This window comes from Taudactylus pleione, unplaced genomic scaffold (assembly GCF_031769625.1).
Source record: "Taudactylus pleione unplaced genomic scaffold, aTauple2 ptg000389l, whole genome shotgun sequence".
In the NCBI taxonomy this organism is placed as follows: Eukaryota; Metazoa; Chordata; class Amphibia; order Anura; family Myobatrachidae; genus Taudactylus; species Taudactylus pleione.
The window spans coordinates 2,558,542-2,565,333 of NW_028284790.1; positions in this window are offsets into that span (position 1 = coordinate 2,558,542).

Genomic DNA, 6,792 nt, shown 5'->3' on the forward strand with positions numbered 1-6,792 from the left:
TGCCCCTTACAACACATTATGCCACACCGGAGTGCCCCTTACAACACATTATGCCACACAGCAATGCCCCTTACACATCCCACACAATAATGCCACATATAACACATAATGACATACAGTAAAGCGCTTATAACAAATTTATGCTATGCTGTAATGCCCCTATTTCACATTATGCCACACTGTAATGCCACATACAACACATTATGCCACACAGTAATGCCCCTTACACATTATGCCACACAGTAATGCCCCTAATAGCACATTGTGCACACAGTAATGCCAAATACACATTATGCCAAACCGTAATGCCCATTACATCCCACCCTGACAGATCTACTTCACCAACCCTCCTTTCTGCTCCTGCCAGTCCGTCACCTCAGCTCAAGACAGGTTGCACAGTTTTTATGTCCGTGTAGAACCAGATTATTGGGAACATAGTTTATAACCTGTAAACTGTGTATCAAATTAGTACCCCTTAAACAGTGCCCCCTGTAGTTGTGCCCCAAAATGCAATGCCCCCTATACTAGTGCCCCTTATGCAATGCCCCCTGTAGTAGTGCCCCTTATGCAATGCCCCCTGTAGTAGTGCCCCTTTTGCAATGCCCCCTGTAGTAGTGCCCCTTATGCAATGCCCCCTGTAGTAGTGCCCCTTTTGCAATGTCCCCTGTAGTAGTGCCCATTATGCAATGTCTCCTGTAGTAGTGCCCATTATGAAATGTCCCCTGTAGTAGTGCCCATTATGCAATGCCCCCTGTAGTAGTGCCCCTTATGCAATGCCCCCTGTAGTAGTGCCCCTTATGCAATGCCCCCTGTAGTAGTGCCCATTATGCAGGGCCCCCTGTAGTAGTGCCCATTAAAGTAGTGCCCCCTGTAGTAGTGCCCATTATGCAGGGACCCCTGTAGTTCCCCTTCTAGTAGTTAGCCCCCTGTAGTGCCCCTTCTAGTAGTTAGCCCCCTGTAGTGCCCCTTCTAGTAGTTAGCCCCCTGTAGCTAGCCCCCTGTAGTTAGCCGCCTGTAGTTAGCCCCCTGTAGTTAGCTGCCTGTAGTTAGCCGCCTGTAGTTAGCCCCCTGTAGTTAGCCCCCTGTAGTTAGCTGCCTGTAGTTAGCCGCCTGTAGTTAGCCCCCTGTAGTTAGCCACCTGTAGTTAACCCCCTGTAGTTGCTGCCCCCCTCCGCACGCACACAAACAAACACACACAAAAGAAAAAAACACAAACACTTACCTTTATCCCCACTCCAGTGCTGCTGCCATCCATACCCCGGCATCCGCTCCTCGGCACTATGGGAGTAACGTCATTACGTCACTCCCATAGTGCCCTGCGGGACCCGGAAGACGGAGGGAGCTCCGTCCTCCGGCTGCCGCCGGGGGTTTGAATAGGAACCGGGCGCCCACTGGTAACACACTCAGCGGGTGCCCGTCAGATGGAGGGTGCAGGGGGTGCGACCGCACCCCCTGCACCCTCCATAGTTACCACTACTGCCCCCGTCGCCCCCAAGCTACCCAGCGCCTCCAAGCCACCGCGGGGGCTGCGGGGGCAGTAGTTATGCCACTGGTCTCAGGTATCCAGCTGCCTCTCCACCTTCTTCTCCTGGATTTCCGAGTGTTCTCTGAAGCTCAACATTGACTAAACTGAACTCATCATCTTTCCCTCTAATAAAGTCTCCACCCCCACCAAGCTCTATATCACTGTTGACTATACCATAATCTTCCCTGTACACCAACTTCACTGCATGGGTGTCACCCTTGACTCCATCCTCTCCTTCGCCCCCTACATTCAATCTCTGGCTCAATCCTATCATTGCTCGCATCAGGTCATTCCTCTCCCAGAATGCTACCAAACTGATTATTCATTCACTAATCATTCCTTGGCTTGGTTATTGCAACCTTCTCACTGACCTCCCACCTTCCCATTTTGCTCCCTTCCAATTTGTTCTCAACACTGCAGCTAGACTTATCTTACTCTCCCACCATTCCAAATCCACCACTCCCCTCTAACAATACCTGCACTGGCACCCATTCTCCCACAAAATCATCTTTAAATTCCTCACCCTAACATACTAGGCCCTCTCTAACTCCACTGCTCCTACATCTCCAACCTTATCTCCTTACATGCTGCCTCCCACCCTCTCCGGTTGGCCAATGACCATTGCCTCTCCTCTACCCTGGTTACTGCATTTCATGCTCGAATCCAAGATTTTACCTCTGCAGCCCCCCTTCACTGGGATGAGCTTCCTTGCTCTTCCTTGCTCTACCAACCTTGCATAGCTTCAAATGTGCATTGAAAACCCACCTGTTCTTTAAAGCATACCCTTCCACCACTTAACCTGTCACCAGGTCGCTCACCCCACCCTCCTACACCACCAACATGCTCACGCCTCATGTTATCTGTCTGTCCCCACTCTAGATTGTAAGCTCCTAGGAACAGGGTCCTCCTTCCTCCTTTTCTCACAGCCCTATTCTCTATAGCACTTCAACAACAGCCTTCACCTACTCATTGGCCATTTAGCCTGGTAATTTCACTCATAGCCATTTGTCTCTTCCAGCTGGTTGTCCCATCACTATTGAAGACAGGTTCCTCCATCCCCTGTAGAGTAGAGGAGACTGCTGCTGCTCAGCGGCAGCAATCTCCCTTGTCTCACTGCAGCCCAGCACACAGCAGTGTGTTGGGCTGCTGACAGGAAGCTGGCACTCATCGGCCATTTTTTTTCACCTGCCTCAGGCAGGTGAACAAAAATGCCCAATAACCAGCCCCGTTATCATGGCCAATACATTTTCAACAGGGTCCTCCAAAATTAGTTGAAAATAAATTCACAGGTGGAATATATGTCATCCACAAAGTTAAAATTGATGACGTCCCACAAAAACAGGGCTTAAAGCATTTGCTGTGTAATAGCACCCTGCTTCCTCAGAAAAATGTAGTAATGTCCTTGCCTACTGTAAGTGGTCTTAAATACCATATGGTAAGTAACAGATGAGCAACAGCTGGTATAGATCACGTAGTCTTGTACAATAAAAATAAAAAATAGATGCACATGTGCAAAACAAGAAATCAATGTAAAGTAGGCAATCCTACCTCAAAGTTCTGAAAGTATATTATATGTAAGTAATGTATCAAATATTTGCAAATACCTTATTCAATGTCCTGTTGGTGTGTGAACATGTTAACCAGAGCTCGTCGCTTCATATAAACATAAATCATGAGATTCTTGAGTTCAAAAAGAAAAACATATATGACATCCAAAAGGTCCAACTGTGAGCATGTGAACTAAATAATATACATAAGGTCACAAAGTACCGATTCTATAATGCCAATAAGAGAAATCCAACTATACTTCTGATCATGTGACATAAACATTCCTATAATTGTGCAACAAGACGACCACACTTTTTATTATTAATCGTGTGTAGAAGAACAAATAGCAAGGATATTACACAACGTGTTTCTGAGGAATATGCTCGCTATTATGCAGCAAAACGCGTTAAGCCTTGTTATTGTGGGACATCTATTTGTAATTTGTGGATGACATATACTCCATCCTAAGCAGCCATCTGTGAATTTATTGTAAGTCATTTTGGAAGACCCCATGGATACTGACTCCTCATGCAAAATATTTTTGCTTTTTTTTTTTCAAATCAAGACACCATAAAACAATACTTGGCTCTTTCAGTGCAAGACATTTTCCCCTAGTGAGATAATCCAGCTGCATTTACTAATGAAAATATCTGCAGAGTAGAGCATAATTTGCTAACAAATGAAGGAAACTTGCTCTAAACTTAGTACTGTTCTAATTAATAACCCTCAATGAGCTGCAGAATCTGTCTATTTTCATCTGTTGAAAGATCAGCTGGAAACGTTTATGTGAATGAAAGTATTTATGTAATAAGCGTTTGCATGAGAACAGATGGAAGTCCTTTATAGAAAAGACTCAAAGGCAAAAGAACATGTTAAGCCAAATGCCAGCAATCCAATATGTCCAATCTATAGGAAGCACTGTCAGGGCCGGATTAAGGTCTGTGGGGGCCCCTGGGCAACAAACTTGTGGGGGCCTATATATATACACATACACACACAGACACACAAACATACAGAGACATAGACACAGTACACATATACATATATACAGTACTTACTGCTTCAGAGGCAGGGAAAGGCATATTGGCCAGCAGTAGCAGAAGGGGGCGGGGCCAAACATCGGGGGCGAGGCTTAATCGCGGGCTGCGGCATGTGGCTCAGATTAAAGGACACTGTGTGGGGGCCCCGGGACGACCGCCCCTGTCGCCCTCCCTATAATCCTGCCCTGAGCACTGTCACAGCTGCAGGAATCATATTTCATTTATCCTCTACAAGTAAAAGGACCCGTCGCTAGCAGTGGTGTATGTAACAAATGTGTCAAAGAATGCTGCACACCTATACGAGAAGCTTTGCCAATCTTCTCACAATCAAAGCAGCACAAAAAGTTGTTTAAGGTGGCGCTTAATAGACACACAATACAATAAAGATTAAATATCCTGTTTTTAATAACGATATCACAATAATAAAATGTAGCCCAAAATTAAAAGTTGAACATGTACATGTAAAGTTTCTATACCATAAAAGGTCTCATACAGAGCTTAGAGAATATCTTATTCTACAGAATTCTGAGAAGTCGACACTAATGTAACAAGTTGGTATTTGCTTCAGTTCATAGAATTAGGAATTAACTTTTATGTTGCCACGATGCAGCAATCAATGTTGCAGTATTATTACATATCAATTTAAAGTTCCAGTATAGCAAGCCCAAAATACATATGTAATAAATTCTATTTGGATTCCATATACTCACAGTCCTGGGTCAAATAGATGGTTAGAGGTACCTCGTATAATGATACAGACCGTCTATGATACAGGCACACTGTGCGGCTCTTTCTAACAGGACCCGGTATACTCCAGCATTTACCCCGCATCTCCAAGCAGTTACCTGGCGTTTCCAAGCATTTACCCGGCGTCTCCAAGTTGTATAAGGTGACGCTCGAATTGGGAGTGTAGGTGAGTGTGCTGCTGCATCCGGACCGTCTTTTGTACAGGCACACAGGACCTCATTCAGAGTCGGTCGTTGCGGCCGCATGGTCGTAAGGGAAAAGGGGCCGGATATGCAAATGATGCAAGTTGCATCCTTAAGATCGGATTGTTAGCTGGTCGACCAAGGGGAGGATGCGGCCATAAGACAAAAAATACGCCTCCTTCTCGTACGCATTGCACGTAATCTCCGGGCATATAAGGATTAATTGAGACCATCGGGAACCATAGGAACTGGTCGTAGAGCTTAAGGTTGACCATACCCTCTCTTAAGCTCTACGATCAAGTCAGTGTAAAAACCTCCCATGTCACGTGTGCTATGACACTACTTTGTTAATTATGCACTCCCATAAAACGCCGTTTGCATAGTCAGGCACGCCTGCGTTTGGATCTCCACTCCCCAAGTGCTGCCAACAGGGAGAATAGATGCTGGCGTCTATTCTCTGGCGGTGACTGGGTCACCGCACATTTCCCTGCCCGCGGGACACTGCGCCCACAGGTGAAGACTGCACTCGCAGGCTGTGAGGGCAGGGTGCTTTTTGCCCTCCTTCTGGAGGGCAGGGTGCCACGCCCCGCTAAAACAGCCTAGCAGGAACGCTATATATATATATATATATATTAATACATACAGAGCTGTAGCCAGCGCTCTGAGCGCCCTGTCCCGGCCCCGTACCTTTTGCGCGTTACGTCATGATGTCACACATAATGGGCGGGGCCGACGGCATCTCCCGGAGTGTCTTCAAGATGCTCCTGGCAGCTGTATTAACCACAGGGTGCCTGCCTGTAGCGTCCGCGGGATGCTACAGACAGCACTGCTGCAGCAATGCTGGCTGCAGGGCACCATTATAGGCATCCTGCAGTCAGAAGAAGGGGCGGTGGGGTGGTTACGGTGCCGCCCACAGAGTCCGGCGCTCTGTTCAGCCACACACCCCATTACGGCCCTGTGTATATATACACATTAATATTTATATGATATATACACAAAAATGTATATATACATATATATATATATATATATATATACATACTGTATGTATATATCCAGATACATACATATGTATGTATCTGGGTACATATATACAGTATGTATATATATATATATATATGTGTGTGTGTATGTATATATATATATATATGTATATACTGTATATATACATATATATGTACATGTGAGTGACCCAGCGCTGCCCCTCTCCGATCCTGACTCCTGGGCTGTGCAGCTACCTGGTGAAGTGGTGCCTGCATTCGATGCCTGGTCCGATAGGTGGCAAGAATGGAGGCAGAGCCGGCTCTTCTCTGCATAGGATGATGGGAGGATTGGCCACGGCTGGGCACGCACAGCATCCCCGGCCTCCAGCGGCAGCAGTCATCTTCCTTTTTCTTTGTAGTCAGAATGAGCTTCTGTGCAGAAGCTCATTCTGACCTGGCTCCCACCTGACTGCTGCGCTGCCGTCAGAGCTGAGCTCCAATCGTGGCAGCGGCGGGGAGAGCTGCAGAGCCGTGGAATGTCCTTAGGCATTCCAGATGCCCTAGGCATGTGCTTAGAATGCCTATGCCTAGGGCCGGCTCCGGGAGATTAGGTTTAGGCTACAGGGGGAGAGGAGGTTAGGGTTAGTGTACAGGGGGAAGAGGAGGTTAGAGTTAGGCTACAGGGAGAAGAGAAGGTTAGGGTACAAGGGGAAGAGAAGGTTAGGGTTAGGGTACAAGGGAAGAGAAGGTTAAGGTTAAGGTGCCCA